The following is a 27,438-nucleotide window of genomic DNA, read 5'->3' on the forward strand; positions in this document are numbered from 1 at the left end:
CAGGCTGTGTTCACGCCGCCAACCCCAGTCCTCTCCCTGCGATCCGTCGGAAGGTCGAGCCTCATCTCCCAGCCCCAACCCACCCCAGCGGGTGAGCAGACAAGCCTCTCGGGCTGGTGAGTGCTGCTTGGCACCGAGCCTCTGTGCGGGAATCTCTCCACTTTGCCCTCCGCACCCCTGTGGCTGCGCTCTCCTCTGTGGCTCCGAAGCTTCCCCCCTCTGCCACCCGCAGTCTCCGCCCGTGAAGGGGCTTCCTAGTGTGTGGAAACCTTTCCTCCTTCACAGCTCCCTCCCACTGGTGCAGGTCCCGTCCCTATTCTTTTGTCTCTGTTATTTCTTTTTTCTTTTGCACTACCCAAGTACACGGGGAGTTTCTTGCCTTGTGGGAGGTCTGAGGTCTTCTGCCAGCGTTCAGTGGGTGTTCTGTAGGAGCAGTTCCACGTGTAGATGTATTTCTGATGTATCTGTGGGAAGGAAGGTGATCTCCGTGTCTTACTCTTCCACCATCTTGCCCAGACCCCCTGATTTTCTTTTAAGCATATATTACTATATTCTGAGATAGATGTTGTGATAACTTTAACTTCATTTTTTCCCAAGTACACATTAACTTCATTTTTTGGTATGTATTTTTTTATGTTTTTAACGTATGTAACAAGAATAAGAAAATTGAGGTCCATATTAATTTTTTTCTGAAAAACGGATATAGAAAGAAAGAAAGAAAGTTGGATAATATATGCTTGTTGAGTAAAATCCCTTAAAACTTTATTTCTATATAGTTTACTTTGTACATCATGATATTGCCTTGGTCCTTAAACCTTTTTTTAAAACTTTTTTTCTTCATTTTTCTTTTTTTAATGGAAGTATAGGTGATTTACAATATTATATTAATTTCAGGTGTACAGCATAGTGATTTAGTATTTTTAGATTATACTCCATTAAGTTATTACAAAATAATGACTATAATTCCCTGTACTCTACAATGTATACTGTTGCTTATCTATTTTATACACAGAAGCTTGTATTTCCTAATCCGATACTCTTATCTTGCCTCTCATCCCTTCCCTCTGCCCACTGGTAACCACTAGTTTGTTTTCTATTCCCACGAGTCTGTTTCTGTTTTGCTGTATATATTGGTTTGTTTTATTTTTAGATTCCACAAATAAGTGATATCATATAGTATTTGTCTTTCTCCATATGACTTATTTCACTAGGCGTAATAATTTCATTTTTTTTAAGGCTGAGTGATATTCCACTGTGTGTATGTATGTATATATATATATATATATATATATATATATATATATATATACACATACATATATACATACTACATCTTCTTTATCAATTTATCTCTCTCTTTTTTTTTTATACAGCAGGTTCTTATAGGTCATCCATTTGATACATATTGGTACATATATGTCAATCCCAATCTCCCAATTCATCACACCACCCTCCTGCCAGCCACTTTCCCCCCTTGGTGTCCATACGTTTGTTCTCTGCATCTGTGTCTCAATGTCTGCCCTGCAAACTGGTTCATCTGTACCATTTTTCTAGGTTCCACATATATGTGCTAATATACAATAATTGTTTTTCTCTTTCTGACTTACTTCACTCTGTATGACAGTCTCTAGATCCACAAACGCTCTCTACAAATGACCCAATTTTGTTCCTTTTTATGGCTGAGTAATATTCCATTGTATATATGTAACATATCTTCATTATCCATTCATCTGTCGATGGGCATTTAGGTTGTTTCCATGTCCTGGCTATTGTAAATAGTGCTGCAATGAACATTGGGGTGCATGTGTCTTTTTGAATTATGGTTTTCTCTGGGTATATGCCAGGTAGTGGGATTGCTGGGTCATATGGTAATTCTATTTTCAGTTTTTAAAGGAACCTTCACACTGTTCTCCATAGTGGATGTATCAATTTACATTCCCACCAACAGTGCAAGAGGGTTCCCTTTTCTCCACACCCTCTCCAGCATTTGCTGTTTGTAGATTTTCTGATGATGCCCATTCTAACTGGTGTGAGGGGATACCTCATTGTAGTTTTGATTTGCATTTCTCTAATAATTAGTGATGTTGAGCAGCTTTTCATGTGCTTCTTGACCATCTGTATGTCTTCTTGGAGAAATGTGTATTTAGGTCTTCTGCCCATTTTTTGATTGGCTTGTTTGTTTCTTTAATATTGAGCTGCATAAGCTGTTTATGTATTTTGGAGATTAATTCTTTGTCCGTTGATTTGTTTGCAAATATTTTTTCCCATTCTGAGGGTTGTCTTTTCACCTTGTTTGTAGTTTCCTTTGCTGTACAAAAACTTTTAAGTTTCATTAGGTCCCATTTTTTAATTTTTGTTTTTATTTCCATTACTCTAGGAGGTGGATCAAAAAAGATCTTGCTGTGATGTATGTCAAAGAGTGTTCTTCCTATGTTTTCCTCTATGAGTTCTCTAGTGTCCTGTCTTACATTTAGGTCTCTAATCCATTTTGAGTTTATTTTTGTGTATGGCATTAGGGAGTGTTCTAATTTCATTCTTTTACATGTAGCTGTCCAGTTTTCCCAGCACCACTTATTGACGAGACTGTCTTTTCTCCATTGTATATCTTTGCCTCCTTTGTCGTAGATTAGTTGACCATAGATGCATGGGTTTAGCTCTGGGGTCTCTATCCTGTTCCATTGACCTATATTTCTGTTTTTGTGCCAGTACCATATTGTCTTGATTACTGTTGCTTTGAAGTATAGTCTGAAGTCAGGGAGACTGATTCCTCCAGCTCCATTTTTTTCCCTCAGTACTGCTTTGGCTATTCAGGGTCTTTTGTGTCTCCATACAAATTTTAAGATTTTTTCTTCTAGTTCTGTAAAAAATGTCTTTGGTAATTTGATAAGGATTGCATTGAATGTGTAGATTGCTTTTGGTAGTATAGTCATTTTCACAATACTGATTCTTCCAATTCAAGAATATGGTGTATCTCTCCATCTGTTTGTATCACCTTTAGTTTCTTTCATCAGTGTCTTATAGTTTTCTGCATGCAGGTCTTTTGTCTCCCTAGGTAGGTTTATGCCTAGGTATTTTATTCTTTTTGTTGCAGTGGTAAATGGGAGTGTTTCCTTAATTTCTCTTTCAGAGTTTTCATCATTAGTGTACAGGAATGCAAGAGATTTCTGTGCATTAATTTTGTATCCTGCAACTTTACCAAATTCATTGATTAACTCTAGTAGTTTTCTGGTGGCATCTTTAGGATTTTCTATGTATAGTATCATATCATCTGCAAACAGTGACAGTTTTACTTCTTCTTTTCCAATTTGTATTCCTTTTATTTCTTTTTCTTCTCTGATTGCCATGGCTAGGACTTCCAAAACTATGTTGAATAGTAGTGGTGAGAGTGGACATCCTTGTCTTGTTCCTGATCTTAGAGGAAAGGCTTTCAGTTTTTCACCATTGAGAATGATGTTTGCTGTGGGTTTGTCATATGTGGCCTTTATTATGTTGAGGAAAGTTCCCTCTATGCCCATTTCCTGGAGAGTTTTTATCATAAATGGGTGTTGAGTTTTGTGAAAAGCCTTTTTTGCACCTATTGAGATGATCATATGGTTTTTACTCTTCAATTTGTTAATATGGAGTATCACATGGATTGATTTGCATATATTGAAGAATCCTTGCATCCCTGGGATAAATCCCACTTGATTATGTTGCATGATCCTTTTAATGTGTTATTGGATTCTGTTTGCTAGTATTTTGTTGAGGATTTTTGCATCTATATTCATCAGTAATATTGGTCTGTAATTTTCTTTTTGTGTAGTATCTTTGTCTGGTTTTGGTATCAGGGTGATGGTGGCCTCATAGAATGAGTTTGGGAGTGTTCCTTCCTCTGCAATTTTTTGGAAGATCTTGAGAAAGATAGGTCTTAGCTCTTCTCTAAATATTTGACAGAATTCACCTGTGAAGCCATCTGGTCCTGGAGTTTTGTTTGTTGGAAGATTTTAAATCACAGTTTCAATTTCATTACTTGTGATTGGTCTGTTCATATTTTCTATTTCTTCCTGGTTCAGTCTTGGAAGGTTATACCTTTCTTTTTTTTAAAAAAAATTATTTATTTATTTATTTATGGTTGTGTTGGGTCCTCGTTTCTGTGCGAGGGCTTTCTGTAGTTGCGGCGAGTGGGGGCCACTCTTCATCGCGGTGCGCGGGCTTCTCACTGTCGCGGCCTCTCTTGTTGCGGAGCACAGGCTCCAGACGCGCAGGCTCAGTAATTGTGGTTCATGGGCCCAGCCGCTCTGCGGCATGTGGGATCTTCCCGGACCAGGGCTCGAACCTGTGTCCCCTGCATTGGCAGGCAGATTCTCAACCACTGCGCCACCAGGGAAGCCCGGTTATACCTTTCTAAGAATTTGTCCATTTCTTCCAGGTTGTCCATTTTATTGGCATAGAGTTGCTTGTAGTAGTCTCTTAGGATGCGCTGTATTTCTGCAGTGTCTATTATAACTTCTCCTTTTTCATTTCTAATTTTATTGATTTGAGACCTCTCCCTGTTTTTCTTGATGAGTCTGGCTAATGGTTTATCAACTTTGTTTATCTTCTCTAAGAACCAGCTTTTAGTTTTATTGATCTTTGCTATTGTTTCCTTTTTTCTATTTCATTTATTTCTGCTCTGATCTTTATGATTTCTTTCCTTCTACTAACTTTGGGTTTTGTTTGTTCTTCTTTTTCTAGTTCTTTTAGGTGTAAGGTTAGATTGTTTAGTTGAGGTGTTTGTTGTTTCTTGTGGTAGGATTGTATTGCTATAAACTTCCCTCTTAGAACTGCTTTTTCTACATCCCCTAAGTTTTGGATCGTCGTGTTTTCATTGCCATTTTTCTCTAGGTATTTTTTTATTTCCTCTTTGATTTCTTCAGTGATTTCTTGGTTATTTAGTAGCGTATTGTTTAGCCTCCATGTGTTTGTGTTTTTTACGTTTTTTTCCCTGTAATTGATTTCTAGTCTCATAGCGTTGTGATCTGAAAAGAAGCTGGATATGATTTCAATTTTCTTAAATTTACTGAGGCTTGATTTGTGACGCAAGATATGATCAGCCCTGGAGAATGTTCCGTGAGCACTTGAGAAAAAAGTGTACTCTGCTGTTTTTGGATGCAATGTCTTATAAATATCAATTAAATCTATCTGGTCTATTGTGTCATTTAAAACTTGTGTTTCCTTATTAATTTTCTGTTTGGATGATCTGTCCATTGGTGTAAGTGAGGTATTAAAGTGCACCACTATTATTGTGTTACTATTGATTTCCTCTTTTATAGCTGGTAACAGTTGCATTATGTATTGAGGTGCTCCTATGTTGGGTGCATATATATTTATAATTGTTATATCTTCTTCCTGGATTGATCCCTTGATCATTATGCAGTGTCCTTCCTTGTCTCTTGTAACATTCTTTATTTTAAAATCTATTTTATCTGATATGAGTATTGCTAATCCAGCTTTCTTTTGATTTCCATTTGCATAGAATATCTTTTTCCATCCCCTCACTTTCGGTATGTACATGTCCCTAGGTCTGAATTGGGTCTTTTGTAGACAGCATATATATGGGTCTTGTTTTTGTATCCATTCAGCGAGTCTGTGTCTTTTGGTTGGAGCATTCAATCCATTCACGTTTAAGGTAATTACCAATATGTATGTTCCTATGACCAGTTTCTTAATTGTTTTGGGTTTGTTTTTGTAGGTCCTTTTCTTCTGTTGTGATTCCCACTTAGAGAAGTTCCTTTTAGTGTTTGTTGTAGAGCTGGTTTGGTGGTGCTGAATTCTCTTAGCTTTTGCTTGTCTGTAAAGCTTTTGATTTCTCCATCAAATCTGAATGAGATCCTTGCCAGGTTGAGTAATCTTGGTTGTAGGTTCTTCCCTTTAATCACTTTAAATATGTCATGTCACTCCCTTCTGGCTTGTAGACTTTCTGCTGAGAAATCAGCTGTTACCATTATAGGAGTTCCCTTGCATGTTATTTTTCATTTTTCCCTTGCTGTTTTCAATAATTTTTCTTTGTGTTTAACTTTTGTCAGTTTGATTGCTATGTGTCTTGGTGTGTTTCCCCTTGGCTTTATCCTGTATGGGACTGTCTGCGCTTCCTGGACTTGGGTTGCTATTTCCTTTCCCATGTTAGAGAAATTTTCGTCTATAATCTCTTCAAATATTTTCTTGGGTCCTTTCTCTCTCTCTTCTCCTTCTGGGCCCCCTATAATGCGAATGTTCGTGCGTTTAATGTTGTCCCAGAGGTCTCTTAGGCTGTTTTCATTTCTTTTCATTCTTTTTCTTTATTCTGTTCCACAGCAGTGAATTCCACCATTCTGTCTTCCAGGTCACTTGTCTGTTCTTCTGCCTCAGTTATTCTGCTATTGATTCCTTCTAGTGTAGTTTTCATTTCAGTTATTGTATTGTTCATCTCTGTTTGTTTGTTCTTTAATTCTTCTAGGTCTTTGTTAAACATTTCTTGCATTTTCTTGGTCTTTGCCTCCATTCTTTTTCCGAGGTCCTGGATCACCTTCACTATCATTATTCTGAATTCTTTTTCTGGAAGGTTGCCTATCTCCACTTCATTTAGTTGTTTTTCTGGGGTTTTATCTTGTTCCTTCATCTGGTACATAGCCCTCTGCCTTTTCACCTTGTCTATCTTTTTGTGAATGTGTTTTTTGTTCTACAGGCTGCAGGATTGTAGTTCTTCTTGCTTCTGTTGTCTGCCCTCTGCTGGATTAGGGTATCTAAGAGTCTTGTGTAAGTTTCCTGATGGGAGGGACTGTTGGTGGGTAGAGCTGGCTGTTGCTCTGGTGGGCAGAGCTCAGTAAAACTTTAATCCACTTGTCTGCTGATGGGTGGGGCTGTGTTCCCTCACTGTTGGTTGTTTGGCCTGAGGTGACCCAACCCTTGAGCCTACCCTGGCTCTTTGGTGGGGCTAATGGTGGACTCTGGGAAGGCTCACACCAAGGAGTACTTCCCAGAACTTCTGCTGCCAGTGTCCTTGTCCTCACGGTGAGCCATGGCCACCCCCCGCCTCTGCAGGAGACCGTCCAACACTAGTAGGTATGTCTGGTTCAGTCTCCTATGGGGTCACTGCTCCTTCCCCTGGGTTCCGATGCTCACACTAATTTGTGTGTGCCCTCCAAGAATGGAGTCTCTGTTTCCCCTAGTCCTGTCGAAGTCCTGCAATCAAATCCTGCTAGCCTTCAAAGTCTGATTCTCTGGGAATTCCTTGTCCCTTTGCCGGACCCCCAGGTTGGGAAGCCTTATGTGGGGCTCAGAACCTTCACTCCAGTGGGTGTACTTTTGTGGTATAATTGTTCTCCAATTTGTGAGTCACCCACCCAGAGGTTATGAGATTTGGTTTTATTGTGATTGCACCCTTCCTACCATCTCATTGCAGCTTCTCCTTTGTCTTTGGATGTGGGGTGTCTTTTCTGGTGAGTTCCAGTGTCTTCCTGTCAATGATTGTTCAGCAGTTATTTGTGATTCCGGTGCTCTCGCAAGAGGGAGTCAGTCACTGAGTCTTGACTAACATTTTTTTTCCAAGTAGCTTAAAGTGACCTGGCACGAAGTAATCTCGCCGCTCCACACACCATCTGGCAAGGCCTTGAGTTGGAACCAGAAGCCCTATCAATTCTTCTCCTGATGGACACTTTGTTTGCTTCCATATCTTGGCTATTGCCAATAGTGCCGCTATGAATATTGGGGTGTATGTATCTTTTTGAATTAGTGTTTTCCTTTTTTTTCCAGATATATACCCAGGAATGGAATTGCTTGATCATGTGGTAGTTCTAGTTTTAGCTTTTTGAGGCCCTTCCATACTGTTTTCCATGGTAACTGCACCAATTTACATTCCCACCAACAGAGTACAAGGGTACACTCCACATCCTCTCCAACATTTGTTATTTGTAGACTTTTTGATGGTAGCCATTCTTACAGGTATGAGGGTTTATCACACTGTTGTTTTGATTTGCATTTCCCTAATAATTAGTGATGTTGAGCATTTTTTCATGTCCCTGTTAGCTATCTGTATATCTTCTTTGGAAAAATGTCTATTCAGGTCTTCTGACCATTTAAAAATCAGGTTGCTTGTTATTTTGGTTTTGAGTTATATGAGCTGTTTATATATTTTGGATATTAAGCCGTTGTTGCTTGCATCACTTGTAAATATTTTCTCTCATTCAGTAGGTTGTCTTTTCATTTTGTTGATGGTTTCCTTTGCTGTGCAAAGTCTTTTAAGTTTAATTAGGTCCCATTTATTTATTTTTGCTTTTATTTCTTTTGACTTAGGATACAGAATCAAGAGAATATTACTACAATTTATGTCAAATAATGTTCTGCATATGTTCTATTCTAGGAGTTTTGTGATTTGAAGTCTTACATTTAGGTCTTTAAACCATTTTCAGTTTATTTTTTGTATGTAGTGTGAAGAAATGTTCTAATAGTTTTACATGTGGCTGTCCAGTTTTCCCACACTATTTATTGAAGAGACTGTCTTTTCTTCATTTTATATTCTCACTCCCTTTGTCATAGATTAATTGACCATAGGTGTGTGGGTTTGTTTCTGGCATCTCTATTCTATTCCATTGATCTATGTGTCTGTTTTTGTGTCAGTGCCTACCATACTGTTTTGATTACTGTAGTTTTGTAATATAGTCTGTAGTCAAGGGTCATGATACCTCCAGCTTTGTTCTTTTCTTCTAATGATTGTTTTGGCAATTTGGGGTCTTTTGTGGTTTCATACAAAGTTTAGGATTATTTGTTCTAATTCAGTGAAAAATATCATGGTATTTTGATAGGGATTGCATTAAACTTATAGATTGCCTTGGGTAGTAAGGGCATTTTAGCAATATTAATTCTTCCAATCCAAAAGTGTGAGATATCTTTCCATTTTTTGTCTCATCTTCAATTTCCTTCATCAATGTTTCATAGTCTTCAGAGTATAGGTTTTTTACCTCCTTGGTTAAATTTATTCCTAGGTATTTTATTCTTTTTGATGTTATTTTAAATGAGATTTTTTTTGCTTTGTCTTTCTGATAGTTCATTAGTACAGACAAACAACAGATTTATGTATATTAATTTTGTATCCTGCAACTTTGTTGAATTCATTTATTAGTTCTAACTGTTTTTCAGTGGAGACTTTAGGGTTTTCTATACATGGTATAATGTCATGTGCAAATAGTGATTGTTTTACTTCTTCCCTTTCAATATGAATGATTTAATTTCCTTTTCTTATCTGATTGCTGTGGCTAGGCCTTACAACACAGTGTTAAATAGAAGTGGTGAGAGTGGGCATCCTTGTTTTGTTTCTGAATTTAGAAGAGAGATCTTCAGCTTTACACCATTGAATATGGTGTTAGCTGTGTTGTCATAAATGGCCTTTATTATATTGAGATATGTTCCATCTATACTCACTTTGATTAAAGTTTTTATTATGAATGGATGTTGGATTTTGTCAGATGCTTTATCTGTGTCTATTGAGATGATCATGTGATTTTTATCCTTCCTTTTGTTAATGTAGTGTGTCACGTTGATTGATTTGTAAGTATTAAACCATCCTGGCATACCTGGAATAAATCAGACTTGATCTCATTGGTATGATCCTTTTTATATGTTGTTGGGTTCAGTTTGCTAATATTTTGTTGAAGATTTTTGCAGCTTTATTCATCAAAGATATTTTCCTGTTCTATATATATTTTTTGTAGTGTCTGGTTTTGGTATCAGGGTAATTATGGCCTTGTAGAATGAATTTGGGAGTGTTCCCTCATCTTCAATTCTTTGCAGTAGTTTGAGAAGGAGCGGTATTAGCTTTGCTTTGTATGTTTGGTAGAATTTTCGTTTGAAGTCATCCAGCTTTGGACTTTTGTTTGCTGGGAGCTTTTTAAATTACAAATTCAATTTCACTACTAGTGCTCAGTCTGTTCAAAGTGTTTTTTCTTGATTCAGTCTTGGCAGGTTGTAAGTTTGTAAAAATTTGTCCGTTTCTTCTAGGTTGTTCACTTTTAACAAATTATATGAACATATAATTGTTCATAGAGTTCTCTTATGATTTTTTGTGTCTTTGTGGTATCAGTTGTTATTTCTCCTCTTTTATTTCTTATTTGGTTCACTTGGGTCCTCTCTCTTTTCTTCTTGGTGAGCCTGGCTAAAGGTTTATCAGTTTTATTTATCTTTTAAAAAAAACAGTTCTTGGTCTCATTGATCTTCACTATTGTTTTTTTGGTCTCTGTTTTATTTATTTCCTCTCTGATATTTATTACTTCCTTCCTCCTGCTGACTTTGGGCTTTGCTTGTTCTTATTTTTCTAATTCTTTTAAATGTTAGATTAGATTGTTTATTTGAGATTTTTCTTGTTTCTTGAGGAAAGCCTATATCGTTATAAACTTCCCTTTTAGAATTGTTTCGCTGCGCCCCATAGATTATGGAAAGTTGTGTTTTGATTTTTATTTGTCTTGAGGTTTTTCTCTGACTTAATCTTTGATATTTTTCATTGACTCATTGATTTTTTTTAATAGCATGTTGTTTAGTCTTCACGTGTTTGTGCTTTTCCCTTTTGTCTTTCTGTAATTGATTACTAGTTTCATACCATGGTGGTTGGAAAAAATGCTTGATATAATTTCTATCCTCCTAAATTTGTTGAGGCTTATTTTGTGCATAGCATGTGATCTATCCTGGAGAACATTCCACATGCACTTGAAAAGAATGTGTGTTCTGCTGTTTTTGGATGGAATGTCCTGTAGATGTTTTCCAATTGGCCTATGATGTCATTTAGAACCACTGTTGCTTTATTAATTTTCTGTCTGGATGATCTGCCCATTGATGTCAGTGGGGTGTTCAAGTCCCCTACTATTATTGTATTACTATCAATTTCTCTCTGTCTGCTAATATTTGCTTTATATATTCAGGTGCTCCTGTGATCCCTTTATAATGCCCTTCTTTGTCTTTTGTTATAGCCTTTATTTGAAGTCTATTTTGTCTGATATGAGTATTGCTACCTCGTTTTCTTGTTGTTTCCGTTTGCATGAGATACCTTTTTCCATCCCCTCACTTTCAGATTGTGTGTGTCTTTAGTTCTGAAGTGAGCCTCTTGTAGGCAACATATCAATAGGTCTTGTTTTTTTAAATCCAGTCAGCCACCCTATGTCTTTTGATTGGAGCAATTAGTCCATTGCCTTTATTTATTTATTTATTTATTTATTTATTATTTTTGGGGGTCCATTACCATTTAAAGTGATTATTGATATGTGTGTACTTATTTTATTATTTGTATTTATTGATATATATGCATATTTTATTACTTTTTTTCCGCTTGTTTTCATAATTCTTTATGCATTTCTTCTTTTTGTTTCTTCCCTTGTGGTCTGATGATTTTCTTTAGTAGTGTGCTTGAGTTCTTTTCTTTTTAATTTTTGTGTATTTGTTATAGGTTTTTGAATTATGGTTACCATGGGATTCATATATGTTTACCTATAACTATATCTACTTGTTTTAAACTGGTAGTGTTTTAAGTTCAAACGCATTCTAAAAGGTCTACTATTTTTACTCCCCTTCCCTGCATTTTATGTTTTTGATGTAATATTTTACATCTTCTTGTTTTTTCCTTAACTCTTCATAGGTGTTATTATAATTTTTTGTCTTTTACTCTTTATACTAGCTTACTTAAGTGGTTGATCCTCAGGCCTTATTATATATTTGCCTTTCCTAGTGGGACTTTCCCTTTCCTTTTCCACTTAGGGAAGATCCTTTAACCTTTCTTTTAGGGTAGGTTTGGTATTGCTGAATTTTTTAATTTTTGCTTGTCTGACAAGTTCTCTGTCTCTCCTATTCTAAATGATAATCTTGTTGGGCTGAGTATCCTTGTTGCAGGATTTTCCTTTTCAGCACTTTGAATATATCATGCCACTCCCTTCTGGCCTGCAAAGTTTCTGCAGAGAAATCAGCTGATAGCCTTATGAGGATTCCCTTGTATATGACTCTTTGTTTTTCTCTTGCTGCCTTTAGAACTATCTTTATCTTTAACTTTTGTCATTTTATTTATGAGATGTCTTGCTGAAATGCTCACTGAGTTCATCTATTCTTTTCTCTAATTCAGTTAGCAATCTTATTCCTAAAGCTTTGAATTCTTTATCGGGCAAATTGTTTATTTCTGTTTCATTATTTTTTCAAAGGATTTTTCTTGCTCTTTCAGTTGAGACCAGTTCCTGTGCCTTTTCGTTTTGCTTAACTTTCTCTACCTCTAGAAGTTTAGGTTTGAAACAGTTACCTGTTTGTGGTCTTGAAGGGGTGTCCTTACGTGGGAGTGTTCCTATACAGACTGTTTGTTTCCAATGCCTTTGGTGGGAGAGCTGGATTTGACGTGGATGCAAGTTACATCTTTCCTCAGAGTGTACTGGCAGCTGTCACCTTGGTAGGAGGTGGGGCTGGAGGTAGAGTGGGTAGAGCTGGAGCTGAGTGTGAGGTGGGGTTTCCCCCTGCTCAGTGGCTGTCACCACCCAATTGTGGGTGGGTTCTCATCCCAAGTTGCTGGAGCAGAAGCTCTGAGCATTGAGCCCATGCTGGCTCTGTTCCCTTTAAGTGTGTGCTTTCCTCTCTCCCAGCACCAGGACCCTTGCCCGAGAGGGGGGTAGTGCAGAAGCAGGAGGTGCCCCTTCGGGCTCTTTGCTCATGTTGGCCTCAGACAGTGGCCCAAGATGTTTCCTATGCGCTGGCTGTGCAGGCGCCAGCAATTGTTTCCATCACTCCGCTCAGACACAGTGGGTTTAAGTCCCTTTTGTCCCTTGCAGCCTATCACTGCCTCCAGCCTCTGCCACCTCTGCCCTGTTTGGAACCACATTGCAGGGCCAGTTTGCCCCATGTGGACTCTCAGCATATATCAGGGTGTGAGCTGTGGTGGAGTGGCCAGCACCAGAGTCCTGGGCTGCTTCTGATACGCTGCTTGAGTAAAGCATCAACAATGGCTGCGGTCACCCCACCCAGATGATGCCCTAGGATCGAGCCACTTTCGCCTTCTGCAGCTGAGCTTTCTCCCTGGCCATGGCAGCCCTAGATCCAACGCCGTGCTGTGATGTGGAGTAAGCGGGTCTGGAGTGTTCGCTAGGCTCAGGCTGGGGCGCCGGCCAAGGCAGTCATGGGAAACCTGTCAGCCACTGGGACAGTCCTCCAATCTCCACCTCAGGGGCAAGCCAGCACGTGTGCTTCCCATGAGTGGGGTCCAGGCTTCCCACAGCCCTCCTGTTAGTCCCAGGGGTCCTCCAACCAGCCAAGGGGACCCATCTCTCCTGTGTAGGACCCCAGGAGTGGGGTGCCCAATCTGTGGCTTGACTGCTCACTCCCCAGTGTAGGTCCCTTCCCAGGGGCACAGGTCCTGACCTGACTGCTTTTCCTCCCTTCCTACCTAATTATGTGTGGATCTTACAGCCTTGGTTTTACAGGACCTTTCTGACAGTTTCTAGTTCCACATGTAGATGTATTTTTGATGTATTTGTGGGGTGAGGTGTATTCTCCTACCTTGCCATCTTGATCCTCTCTTTGAAGATTTTTAAACAAAGCTTTTTTTCTCTCCCCATGTTCAATGCAGCCTTTTAATAATAGCATAGAATGAAAATAAGCTTACTTGGGTAATGTAGACTGATTTGTTATGAATACCAAGAATTATCAGCGAAGACCCCATCCACATGTTTTGAGCACAGGAAAGAACATTTCAAACTTAGAACTCATTTCATCTCTCGAGTGTAAAGTAATCAGTCTTGTACTTTAGGATTTGTTCATGAAGCTATTATTTCAACTGAAATAAAGTTGAACAAAAACAGCCCATCATTACAATTGTACCAATTATAACCAATTATAGTAAACGGTTTTCATACATTTAATTTGTTTGCATCCCAGAAATTAAATCTTTTTGGCTCTTGAATTCATAGCAAGTTTATTTTTATTCATTCAAAACATTTTGATAAGATTTCCTACCAGACATTCTTTTTCCTGACTTGGAGTCATTTCTTCTGTTTTGTCCCATTCTTCCTCTCTTTGCCCCCGCACTTTAAAAGTAAAGCCTGTTATCCTCTGTCCTTTGTCTGCAGTGTGAGAAGGCTCACTGTATGGCTGTCTAATGAGGAACCCCCCAGGGATGGTGGTGACAGTCACTCCCCTTTGCCATTGCAGGCTTGTTCCACTTACTGACCAAGAACTTGGGCGGGGTCTGCAGCACATATGTTCTTCTGATGGCCTCCTTTGGGATAATGTTTAAGAAAAGCGTGCTACAGCAATTCCCAATTGCATGACCCATAATTAGTCTGAATAACATTTTCCATTTTAAACCCTGATTTTACAGGGATTACTACTTGGCAAATAAAATCTTGTTCCAAGCTTAGACTTGGCGTAGATTTTCGCATCAGCAAATTTACCATAGCAATAAATCATCAGCTCAGTTCTTGAACCTATGGGATGAAGAGCAAACTCATGTCAAGTGACAGGGAAAAGCACCCGCAGGTTTGGGGGAGGGTGGCAGCATCCTTGCTTTTGCTAGTTTTGTGCACAAGCTGTGCAACATCAGAGGCAAGCCTGACTGCGGAGGTCCAAAGTGGCATTCAGAAAATGGAAGACATAGGTGATGCTCGCGTCCTCAGGGGGGTAAAGAAGTGGTTAAAGACTTCTCTGAGAAAGAATAACAATGACATGATTTGGGGGAGTCTCTGCCCTATGGATTTGATAAATGAGCTCAGGAGCTCTCTGAAAAAAAAAAACTTACCTAGGACTGGTATATTTTTTGTGATAAAACATGTCTATTTGAGTACCAGCACCCGTTTTTTTTCTTTCACCTCAGACCATTAGCCAACACCACTAAACATTTCTTTTTCAGATTATTTATTTGACAGGGCCATCCATGGGAGGAAGTATCAGTATTTTAGCATCAGTTAGTGGACTGTAATGTGGTCATTGTCACCTGGGAACTCATTAAAACTGCAAATTCTTGGGACCTCCTCCCTGAGACCAACTGAATCAGAAACTGTGGAGTGAGGCCCAGGAATCTGTGTCTTTATCAGTGATTCTAATGCCTGCAGAAGTTTGAGAACCACTGGTGCACTGGTTAGGATAATGGGCTTTGTGATCAGGTGGGTCTGACTTTCTCTCTTGGCTCTTGTCTCTTTTTTTGCAGATGATTGAACTTCCCTGAGACTCAATACCTTATTTATTTATTTGCTTACATGTAAATGTATGTATGTATTGATGATGATATTGTAAAAATAATAAAGATACTGATAATAGCCACATCATAGGGTTTTTATAATTATGAAGTGAGCTAATGTACATACAGCCCTTAAGACATTTTCTGGTAGATAATTAGTGCTTAATAAATAATTACTGTTATATTCACACAAATGGAGAAGAAAGGGAGAAGTGGCAGAGGCATTTTGAATTTATCAAGATATGATACGAAGATTCCTTATTCCTTTTAACCCATGTGGCACATTTTGTGGGGATGTAGGTTTTGGAGTAGTTGGACCAGTAGCTTGTGTCCTGTGTATCTAAGGCAATTCACCTCTCACTTTGGCTGTTGAAGGCTAATGACTCTGTCCTTACATAATGTAAGCCCAGACAACGAGGAGAGTGAAGGATGGGTCTGGATAGAATACTCTCCAAATAATAGAGGCAATTGAAACAAAGAACAACTAACAAAGAAGTTGTCTTCCCAAAGCCTGAAAAAATAATCTTCAGATTTTATTTTCATGTTAGATGATTTCTCAGTTGTTTTTCAAGTTATTTAAATAGAAATTAAGCAACTAATGGAAAGTATATAAAGTGTTAATAAGGCATGAGGACTCTACTTGTTCATACGATTTGTGAGGATATTTTAAAGCATTAATCAGCTAATGCTTTGAAGATGAGTGTTACTATATGTTACAAAAATTATTATCATGTCATAGATTATGAATCTGTCATTACCCATAACAATTATAATCTGAAGCTCTACTATTGCCTATAATCACACATATTTATTTCATAATTTAACAGCAAAGGAAACTTAGATTCCTTGAAGATTGAAATATAACTTCCATAAAGAGAAATTATTCTAAGTAAATAAACACTGTAATGGTAAATTCTTAAACAATTATCTGTGATATTTGGCATGTCAAAAGTTTGTCATTACTACTCTGATTAAAAACAAGTGATGTTTCACTTTGAACTGTGGAATTTATATTCATATTCTGAAATCTTTTCTTATCGTGAAAGTAGCTTGAATTGACTCTCTCTCTGTACACACACACACACACACACATACACACACACACACACAAGCTTGCACGTGCCCACACAGACATTTCTCCCAAAAGTTGAATTCTTTATATATGTATACAATATATATATATATACACAATATTAAAGAGTTATTTTTCAAAATAAAATAAGTACATGGACACAATTCAAAGTTTTCCTTCCTCAAATTTGATCTAAGTGTAGAGATGAAGACTAATAATAATAAGGAAACCTAAGTCATTTCATTTTGGGGTACAACATTATCAACTAGGTATGGTAGAGTGATATAAATAATTTCACAGATAAAATAACCCTCAGAAAGCATCATTCCCTGTGTGAATGAGAGTGGGGAGAATATTTAGGAAAGAGATTCCTGGATTCCATCATAAAGTCCTTCCATGGTTATGGTACAATGTGGGAAGCTGGGAAATGTCCCCTTCCTGCAGGTACAGTGGAAAGGGGGGAGGGCAGCCTCTCAGGGAAGACAGGCCTCTTTCCCCTCTCCCTCTTAATTTCTTGACTGGAGGAGAAGATGCTGGGAAGTAGCATAATGTATGGAATTACAAGAATGGGATGTGAAATCATTTGGATCTGGGGTTGAGTCTCTTCTTCACTACTTTCTAGCTGTGTGACCTTGGGTGAGTTGCTTAAATTCTCTGAGCCTTAGTTTTCTGAAAGTTGTTAAGTGGGAACATTGAGCTTAAATGAGATAATATATATGAAAACGGGTGGTAAAACTACAAAAGCTAGCTGTTATTATCAAAGATGTCATCTAATATTATGCTACTTTCCTCTTTTCCTCGAAAACAATTAGTAGGCGAAGGAGCTTGTTACTTTTCTCTCACCCTTAACATTCCAAGAAAGGTAGACTGGACACCTAAAGCATTTGAGCTCATAAGGTGACCATGATACTCGGATATGGCCTTGATTCCCTGAATCTTAAATCGTCATGCTTAAGAATACATAGAAATGCCAGTTGGGTGAACTGGTACATTTTTCCAAATACCCACATCAACTCAAATATATAAAGGCTTCCAACTTTTCTTTAACTCAGGAGACACACCACTTGGGAGCATTTCTAAATGCCATCTTTAGGGTCCATGCTGAAGGGAAGCTTCAGAAGCAAAACATTTTGTAGAAAAGAATCCTGCTCAGTCTCCTACCCTAGATGGGATCGGAGGTGCCAGACCTTGATGTGACTTTTTATCTGTTAACATATTTACGATGCTGAGGTTTCCTCACATGGTGGTGGTTTTTTTCGATCTGTCTGAGGATTTAGCAGAGGGTTGGAAGGCCCAGCCAAGATACTTTTAGGAACGAATATACAATACAATGACTTTTCTCTTCCTCTCATTTTGTTTTCTTTTTTGTTTCTCATTATGTAAATTCCAGAAAATTAATCATGTATTACAAAAGGACAAGCAGGGTCTTTTTGGTTCACAGTCCTTAATTTATCTGTGGTAGATGCTCAAGCACATATCCAGCATTGTATTTTAATTTCTTGAGAAGAAGGAAGATTGAATATATTCCAGAATATCTTTGATTTAGTAAAGGAAAAATATCAGGCCCAGAATGTTTCAGAATACAGGGCTGACAACAGAATACTGCAATTAGTCACCTTAGGAAAGAGGGAGTTTAGGCTTCTCATAGGAGTCTAAAGATTGAAACACTTTAAACAAATATATCAAAGAACGTTCTTTCTGGTGTTCACATTTTTTGATTTTCACTAACCCATGAAAAAACTCTGGCTTTAAGTAAATCTAATTCCTGATTTTTTTTTTTTTCCTGAAAACCCTCTGCCAAATAATTTTGGGGTGGATTGGGCTATTAATGCCCTGCTTTACTTCTTTTTCTATTTTCTCCTTTTTAAAAAATATTCCTCCCAAGTTCAGCTATTTGGCCCCCATCTACAACTATTAATTATCAACCATGTAATATGAACTGGCCAAAGTGTTAGGAGTACTTATCATGCATAATCCTATTTTTGTTTTATAGTAATTCTGAGTGCAGATGCTATAATTAACCCTATTTTATAGAAAAGGAAACTGAGGTGTGAAAGATTACATAAATTGCCCAAGGTCTCTCAGCTAGTAAGTGGTGGAATAAAGATCAACTCCTAGATTGCCTTTCACTTAAGATCCTAAGACCTATATGGTACCTAATTAGGAGGAAAATAAAGAACCTAGTTTGATAGTCAGGTGACTGGTTCCAACTCAGCTTTGCTGTATTAGTCATGTTTCAGCTCCACAGTTCTGCTTTGTTCATGTGATTAACTCCTAGTCCTTGATTCTGTGTCATAGTTCTTATAACTGTCTTTATCTTATTCCCTATACTAGGCTTTCTCAGTGCTGGCATTATTTTGGGCAGAGAATTCTTTGGTATTTGGGGCTGTTCTGTAGATTGTAGGGTGTGTGACGGCTTCCCTGGGCTCTACCTGTTAGATGCCACTGGTGCACTCCTCAAGCATGACAACCAAAGTGTCTCCAGACACTGCTAAGTGCTCCCAGTGGGGAAAATTGCCCTTGGTTGGAAATCTCTGCCTTATAGCCATGCCCCTGACTGGGTGGTCTGCTGGTGACTTTGTCCTGCCCAGACTGTGACTGTCTTGTTGGGTTCCTAGCCCTGAGTGTCAGTCCTGTGCCTGGGCCCTCTTAATATCACAGCTCCCTGAGGTCAGCTGCTTGCTGTAATCACTGCATATTTTCTAGGTCTGAACTCCTCATCACCATGTACCTGTGCTTGGGACACACCAGTTGGCCATCTACCATCAGCCGCCTAACTTGATGACAAATTCTCACTAGGTACTATGTTCTCTGACTCTGTGCTAAACTCCCTGAATGGACTTCCTCTGACTGCTGTCGCCACCTGCATCTGTCATCTCATCTCTCTCAATTTGTTCTATTACATGGGTGGCTGGGACTCTGTTCCAATATAGCCTTTGTCTCCCTGAGGCCTACCACTCCTGAATTAACTCAAATTAATTCTCTACTTTGATCCTTGCTTGTATTTAAATTTTCACCTTTGATATAGCTGGAATTGTGCATTCTGTGGGAATTAGGTAGCTTCCCAAGTCGGCGGGAAAGGCAAAAATTTATACAGTCAAATTTTCTCCTGAAAATTTCCTATGAAACAGCTAGCTGAAGATTATTTTCATCTTTCCATAAATCCAGCCCAGTCATAATTCAAAGTCTTGTCGATAATTTAGTCTCACAAAGTTTATTATTTCAAATAATACAGCAAAAGTTTTCCCTATAGAGATTCAATACTTCTTCAGATCAGATTCTGAGAAGTAGAACTTAAGGGTCTAAGGTGTTCACATTTAAAGTTTAATACAAACTGCTAAGTTACCATCTTTAAAGAAGGATCTAATTTAAAATTCTACCAATGGTATGAGTCTTTCCTATACCAATACCCTGACCAAAACTGGTTATTAATAATCAAATTTCTGCTAGTCAAGTGGGTGAAAAATTATATTTTGTTACTTTCATTTAATTTTCCTGATCATTGGTGACATTTATCAGCTTTTCAAATATTTACTAGGCATTTATATTTCTGCTGTGAATTGCTTTTTCACATACTTAGTTCATTTTTTTTCTTCCTGGTTGCTTAACTTTTCATATTGATTTTCAGAAATTATTTCCTGAATACTTTTCTTATAGTTGCTTGTGTTGTATATATTGCATTACAGTCTGTAGTTCACCTTCTAACTTTATGGTTTCTTTAATTGTGTGGAAGTAAATATTTAGGTACTCAAATCTCTTACTCTTTTCCTATCTGATTTTAGGGTGTTGTGTTTTGCTTGGGAAGGTCTTCTTCACTATAATATTTTGAAAATATTCTTTTAAAACAGTATTTTATATTAAATTTTTGTTTAGATATTACTTCCACATATGGTAAGAATCTGACTCTATTTTTCCTAAATATACAGTCTGTTATTTTAAGACCATTTTTTGAATAATTCATCATTTCCTTGTTGAGTTCACATGCCACATTTTTCATTTGTTAAATTTCTATATATAACTGGTCAACTTCTGCACTCTGTATTTTGTTTATTCATTTATTTATTATTGTACCAAGAGCAAAGTATTTTAATTGATTTTAAAGTATGTTACATTTCCCACTCACTGTTCTTTTTAAAATCATTTCTTGGCTCTTTTCTACATTTTGTTTTCCAGATGAATGTTAGAGTTTGTCAGGTATTAAAAATATTTGGTTGGTTACAGATTAAAACTATATTAAAATTATAGGCTACCATGAAGTAATTGATAATTTAAAAATACAAGTTTTCTTAGCCAGGAATATACTCTTTCTCTCCATTTATTCTGGTCTTTTCTCTTAATAAAGTTGCCTTCAAATAGGTATTGAACATTTTTGTTAGTTTTATAATTTTTGTTGCTATTGTTAATTGGATCTTTTAAAACGCACTTTTTAATTGCTTATTCCAATGAATGCTATTGATTTTTGTGTATTTATATTGTAATCAGTCACCTTACTACACACTTTCATTTTTCTTAACATTTTTCAGGTGATGCTTTTGGAGCCCTTTGATTCTTACGGAATGCATCTAGGTCTGATGTGAGATGAGTTATAAAATAACTGTCAGTATCCTCACGGTCCCTAGCTCTCTCAACAGTGATGCACCCACACATCACACAGACAGCCATGGCCCCATCGCAGACGTTTTCCCAGGCCTCCTCCTGTTTCCCTGCACTCTTTCCTCCTCATGCTTCCCTGCCTTATCCACATCCTGACTCCTGTGATCTACTTTGTTTAGGTAACCCATTAGGATCCTATATCCCAATCGCACCTCTGTCTACCCGCATGGCTTCAGTGCACCTCCAGATTCAAGTACGACATGATCCTTCTACCAGCCTCAGCTCTTCAGAGCCCTGTCTGCCCCTCCTCCTCCACAACCTGGGCTAGACAATTGAAAGTACAGCCGTGAACTTGAACAGCCCTATCTCGCCCTGTGTGGTTTTCCCAAACACCTCCACAAAATGGCTTAATGATAATGATAACAATTTTGCTTGAGCACTTGCTAGGTCCTAGGCATTTGACTAGGCTCTAGGGAAAGAGTCATGAATACTGCAGACATACTCTCTATCCTCAGGGAGCTTGTATTCTGTGGGGAGTTCAACACGGAAGGGGAAGTCTTCCACACTTTTCCAGGGGTTCCTGTTAGTGCTGGGATTCTCCAGGTCTTCAGGCCCTCAACTGTCTCCCAGGAAGCATTTACCTTCACGTCTGCTGTCAATGTTTGGGAGAGTGATGAGTTAAAACCAAATGGAAATTAACTGTTTTCATTTAAATAAATAAATAAATAAATAAACCTTGCTGGAACTTTGCACTTCTGTACAACTTTGGACAGTATTTATGCCCACAATTTATTTTTAGTTGTAGTCGTATTTCCTTTACTTGTTTGTAAATTCCCACAGAAGCAAGCACTTAGCTCATATACTTTTCATTCTCTTGAGCATAGCCAGGAGTCTTGCACAGAATTGCTGATCTGTAAGTATTTGTTGCCTCTCTGGATGGGGTAACTTGATAATATCCCTCAAAGTCTTATTTCATCCCACTTAGTTAGTTTCCTAAGGCACTTCAAGTGACTACTTACTGCACCTTCCTTGAAGTTGGGAGTTTAAAAAAAGCAAGGGGAAAAGTTGGGCATGCTATTGTGGTCTTTTGTGGCATATCTTGTGTTAAATGAGAGAAGTCACTCTCATCTGTGGTTTGCTAATTATTGTTTTTTTTTTTTTTTTTTTCTTGCAGAACAAAGAAGAAAAAATTTCTTTTAAAGAAAAGCCAAAAAATTATTATAGATCTTTTCTTTTGACATTCCTAAACAAGAACAGGCCTAGATGGTGTCATGTTTAATTCTTGCCCTAACTGGTATTGCTTGATTTGTTTTTTTGCAGATTGCCCTGAATTTTTGCCCAATTTTGTTTGTGTGTTGGGTGAACACTACCTCTGCATGAAACAACTAAGATTTCTTAACCGTCTGCTTATATACAAAATAGTGTATTGTCTTCTTCTGAGTTTAACAACTAACTTTATGTATGATGTTAGTTATCCTTTGAGTTTTTCTTTTTGAAAGGATGTACTAACATCTTAGGCCCCCAGAGACAAAGAATCCATGGAGATTGTATTTGGAATTTTCCCCTTATTATCTCCATATGGCAAACTCACAACTCAAAAGAAAACTGGATGTTGTATTATATGATTTGGAGAATTGTACTTTTGTTTTAGATTTTGTATGCTTTCTTTCTAGATTTTCTTTCTATCCATCTGGCTTAAGAGCCTATTTTGGTACTAAGGAAAGTTGTAGAATAAGTTTCATAAGGAGCTTATGAAAAACTGCAAAATCAGTTTTTCAAGCTTCAAAAATTACATCAGGGATTTATAAAACTATGAGGGGAGATTTGCTATTTCATTTGTCATACTCAAACCAGAAACACACTGAAGTTCTAATAGCTTAGTGTTGGACTGAAAGTTTCTCAAAGCAGATTTCAAATATGGGAACAAATAAAATGTACAAGTGTCATTTCAAATTCTAATTTGTGTTGGTCACACAGCACAGAGACGACAGAGTACTAGTCTTAGAACAAAGAGCAACCAGTGAACAGTCCTTATTTAAGCTGTTCATTTTTTCGTCTTGATTGGCTGATCATTTTAGCTCTCTTTCCAAAGGTGCCAAATCCATTTAAGATCAGAATAAAAACATCTAGCCAAGTAAACTAGACATGCTTCATAATAAATAATTACATCTAGTGTATGGCAAAGATTGGGAAGATGATGGTCAAAAGCCACCTCAGTGTATCTCAGGGGAAACTTCCTTTTGAGAATTAACAAAGCTGGGATTTGAAGACAATGTCTGGGTACCCAGATGTCTTACTTAGGTTGTAACTGATTTTTAAGCTGAGTTTGTAAATTCCTGCTCACTTGTTTAAGTCTCTTGGCAAATGTGTTTGTGAGAAGGAAAGAGGGGAAGACACAAGGACTTTGGTTTTAAGCATTTTTGTATGGTGCAGTCACCCAGTGAATAAAGAAGAGGAATTACAGCCAGAGAAATAGTATGGTGGAAAGATGGACCGTGAACTCAGTGCATGTGATTTTAAACGTGTGATCTTCCCTTATATTTTCTGAAGATATAGCTAACTTGTTCTTGAATTCATACATAATATTTTAGAATTGCTAAATATGCTTTTCTTTCATCTCCTGAAATAAATGAAATGCTTATGTGCCCAAGGGTCAAACATGAACTCAAGAGTTGAGTGGTTGCTTAGGCACTGGTGTGCTTTTATTGATACAATTAAACTATGCTCTCTTCCCTTCCCCACCTCCAGAGATTTTTGGTGGCCTTGCACTTTTGAGGTTTTTTATAAATGCAGTTTTTTTTAAATGCAGTATGAAAAAGGAGGATTCTTAAACCCTTTCAGGCACTGAGATCTAAATTCTGGAGTTAGATTATGTTAATAACAGTTACTAGTCTTTATTGATACCAGGTGCTAGATAGTCTGCTAAACATTGTATAAACGTTATTTAATTTAATTCACAGAGCTACCTTATGGGGTAGGTAGTATTTGTTCTGACCTTGTACACATGAGGAAATTTAGGCACAGAAAGGTTAAGTAACTTGTTTAAAGTTATGCAGCTAGTAAAGGGCAGAGCCGGGATTTGAACTTGGGCATAATGAACCTAGGCAGAGCCATGGTCTTAACTACGGTCTGATAGTGCCTTCTTTCCTGACCAATCAAGCCCTCATTAGAGAGACTCTATCAAAAGGAAAGTCAAAGTACTTGTATGCTCCGGTGTGATCAACACTTGGTTGTTTACCCAAGAGCCATTTCCACCTTCCCTCCAATTTTGTTCAGGTTTTGGGCAGCCAAGAACTTCAAGCACCGTCCCAGTCTCAGGCAGTTAAATAGCAATTAATCTAAGCCAAGACTGGTAACTCCATTATATTGCTTTTAATTGGTTTAGGAATGGTCTTGTGGCAGAATTCTTGTGAATAAGACATAAAGATAATTCTACATGATGGCATCTGGAAAAGTGTACTTTGCTCTGAAAACTGGATAAGAAAGAGATTCACTCTGCCTTCCCTTCCTAAGATTGACGGGTGAACTATGAAGCTTGGAGCAGCTGCAGCCAGCTTGCAACCATGAAGACATAAGACTGAAGAAAAAAATCCCTTGAAGATGGTGGAAAGAACTTGAGTTCTGGCAGCTGTTGTTAAGCTGCTGCATTAATTAATCTTGGAGCCTCTTTGCCTCTAAACTTCTTACTTTGGAGAAAATAAGTATGCCTAACTGATTAAGCCATTTTGAGCTGAGTTTCTTTTTTTGTAGCTCAAAACGTTCTAATTGATACATCTGGGTTCCAGACTATGTCCCCCTCCCATATCGTCCACGTTTTATCCCCTTATAGGTGATATCACTTTATGTTTTTCCTTATAGTTTTTTTTTTTTAGGCTATAAGATTTTCTAAACAGATGTTTGAGACTTTTCCAAACTGAGGTATTTTGAACAAAAGTGGATAGTTTTGACTTTAAGAACTAAATATTTACAGTTTCTCCAAGGCTCTAAAGCTGTCCAGGAAGAGAATTGTGAGTGAATGTTCTATCACATACGGAGTGGAATAAACAACACACATAAGAGCCCTCAGGGGACTGTCAAACTACATGAAATTTTACACATCTTTAAGCAAATCCACAGAGTCCTGTGCAAAATGGGCAATCAGAGCTGTGAGTGGGTTTGGGATGCTCCCTGAGGAGTTCTCCCCTCTCTTGGGAATATCCATCAGTGATCGATGATGTTCAGCCACAAGCAGACTCATTATCATCAGGAGACAGTTTAAAGAATTCAGATGGAGTAGACAAGTTTCTCAGTTGAAGTTTAAAGTATTCTTGACTTTATTTATGTCTAACCCCATGTGTGAAGAGACCACAACTAACTGGAAAGTGTTCATGAAGGTGAAGGGCAGGTTTAACTGTTTATCTATCATCTATCTATCTATCTATCTATCTATCTATCTATCTATCTATCATCTATCACCTATCTATGAAGCATCTTGGATGTCTCTTAGGAAAGTTAAATGCATCTTGTAAGTCTTCCTTAGCTGTGGCCTGTTATCACCAGCTGTGACATGATTTTTATGTCAGTAGTATGCATGTCACATTTCACGAAATGGAACTCAGAGTGCTTTCTTTTGGAATGTAACCCCTTGGTGTCAAGGAACATTTCTTATGACTTGGTTTTCTTAGGATGGGACATCTCAGTCTCTATACTCAAAAATAGGCTTGGAATTATCTCTAGGACTGGCTCAGATAACCTGGTAAATTATGAATGCTGAGTTATTTTTTCCCCTGGATCCACGAAATCAAATATACTTTGTGTCTGGAGGCCTTTCCTGTGGGTCTTGGGGGTACTCTAACTCCTTCTGATAAGATGTCTGACCACGTAGTAAATGTCTCCTCTAGTTTGTTCTGCTTCAATTAGTGACCAAGGATGGTGAGTTTATGTTTGTTTATGAGGGTGTCTCCGTCAGTAGATGTTGAATTTCTTGAGGAAAAAGACACTTGTGCTTTTGCCTTCCCAGCATGTAGTACAGTGTCTGGTACACAGTTGCAGGTGATCAGTCAGTTCCATAACCCTTTTTCTCCCTTCAGTTGCATGAAGGCACAAGAAAGAGGAAAAGACAAATACAGCAATGTGTTCTACTCTGATCCTTTGCCAGAGAGTAGAATGGGCTAAGTAGACTCCAACCCAGTTGGTGTTCTGTATGCAGCCAAAGATTTCAAGGAGATGGATAGTCGCCTGGAACTGATTTGTCCTGGACAACAAAGGCAGAAAGCCAGATGTGTATTTGTAGGAAATTCATGGTGCTCTTGTTACAGCTCAAGGCCCAAAGCAAACGATCCCTCCCTTCTCTCTAAGCACTGAAATTTGGAATTGGCAGACACATAATAGGGCATGTCTATGGTTACTAAAGAATGGAAAACTAGAAAAATATTAAATCTAGGGTTATAATTATCTGATTAACCACAAATGGTACAAAAATTGAAAATCTAATAAGAAAGCTGGCATGGCAAGTAGGATTGAGACTTTATAAAACTGATCAACATATCAAAACAGAAATGCATTGAGTGTGGTACTTGTGACTTGACAAGATTAAGATTCCCCCCACCCAGAATCATTCCTAATGCAACCCCAGTGATAAGGAAATTCCCAAAATGTCATGTGTTTCATCATGCTTCTCCTAGTGATCAAAATTCAGAATGCTCTTGCACAGGGTAAGGAAAGCTGCATGGGTATAATTACAAGCAGAATGTCTTTGTTGGAATATTACTTTTTTTTTTGATCATAGGATACCTTCCTTCTCAAAGTGCTCTGGGAAGCATATAAGAATATTAAAACACATTACCTTATGAAGGAAACCAACACAGAGTAGAATGAAGCGGGAGAAGAAAGCTGGCTCAGAAGATGAAACTTGACTCCCATTCTGTGAAAGGGACCAGGGGATATATAGTGTTTAAACAGGCCAAAAGGAGCATACACTTTAAAATCTAAATTATATTCCAGTTCAGAATGACTTTGTAAGCACTTAACTTCGGGATGTTGTCTGTCAATACATGCTCAGGGTTTCTTAAGCAACTGGGATTCTATCAGTAAAAATGAGTATCTTGCAGTTTTGTTTTCTCCCCACCTCACTGTTGCAGCAAAGCACTAATTTCTCAATATTACACTTCAGTGAACGGTGACTGGTAGAGAGCAGGACGTTCAAAGATAAGACTTTACTTGTAAGGAGCTTTGATGGGTGTTTCCTCAATAACCTCTGCCCTTCCTTCCCACTCTTTCTTGTAAAGCACAGGCTCCAGAAGTGGTGGCGTTTCCAGTTTGGGGATATGGGCTTGGGAGAGGTGAGGTATAAAGCCCAGGGAGTGTCTGTGGAATGGTAATAGAACTGTTCATTTCCAACAGAGAGTTCCCATGACGGATTAATGGGATCGAAGGCTTGAAAGGAAATCCTGATGGCTACCACTGATCCTTGACTTTGTGTCTGCCACTGTTCTAAGTGCTTGGCTTATATAATTTTATTTAATCCTTATGACAAGCTTATTAGTTAGGTACCTGTCAGCATTTTAAAGGCCCAGATAGGATAGGTAACAGGTTAAGACCACAGTATTAGCAA

At 38.0% G+C, this 27,438-nt stretch overlaps 1 long non-coding RNA gene across 1 annotated transcript in view; it reads right to left on the reverse strand.

Moving 5' to 3' along the window:
- Positions 1-377: 377 nt before the first annotated feature.
- The window catches only part of LOC132372491 (uncharacterized), a 90,459-nt gene continuing 63,398 nt past the window's right edge, over positions 378-27,438 (reverse strand). The window contains exons 2-3 of the long non-coding RNA XR_009505197.1: positions 26,671-26,748; positions 378-464 (exon numbers count right to left, since the gene is read on the reverse strand). This is a non-coding gene — a long non-coding RNA (uncharacterized LOC132372491). The remainder of the gene's footprint in view (positions 465-26,670; positions 26,749-27,438) is intronic.

This window comes from Balaenoptera ricei, chromosome 10 (assembly GCF_028023285.1).
Source record: "Balaenoptera ricei isolate mBalRic1 chromosome 10, mBalRic1.hap2, whole genome shotgun sequence".
NCBI classification, from domain to species: Eukaryota; Metazoa; Chordata; class Mammalia; order Artiodactyla; family Balaenopteridae; genus Balaenoptera; species Balaenoptera ricei.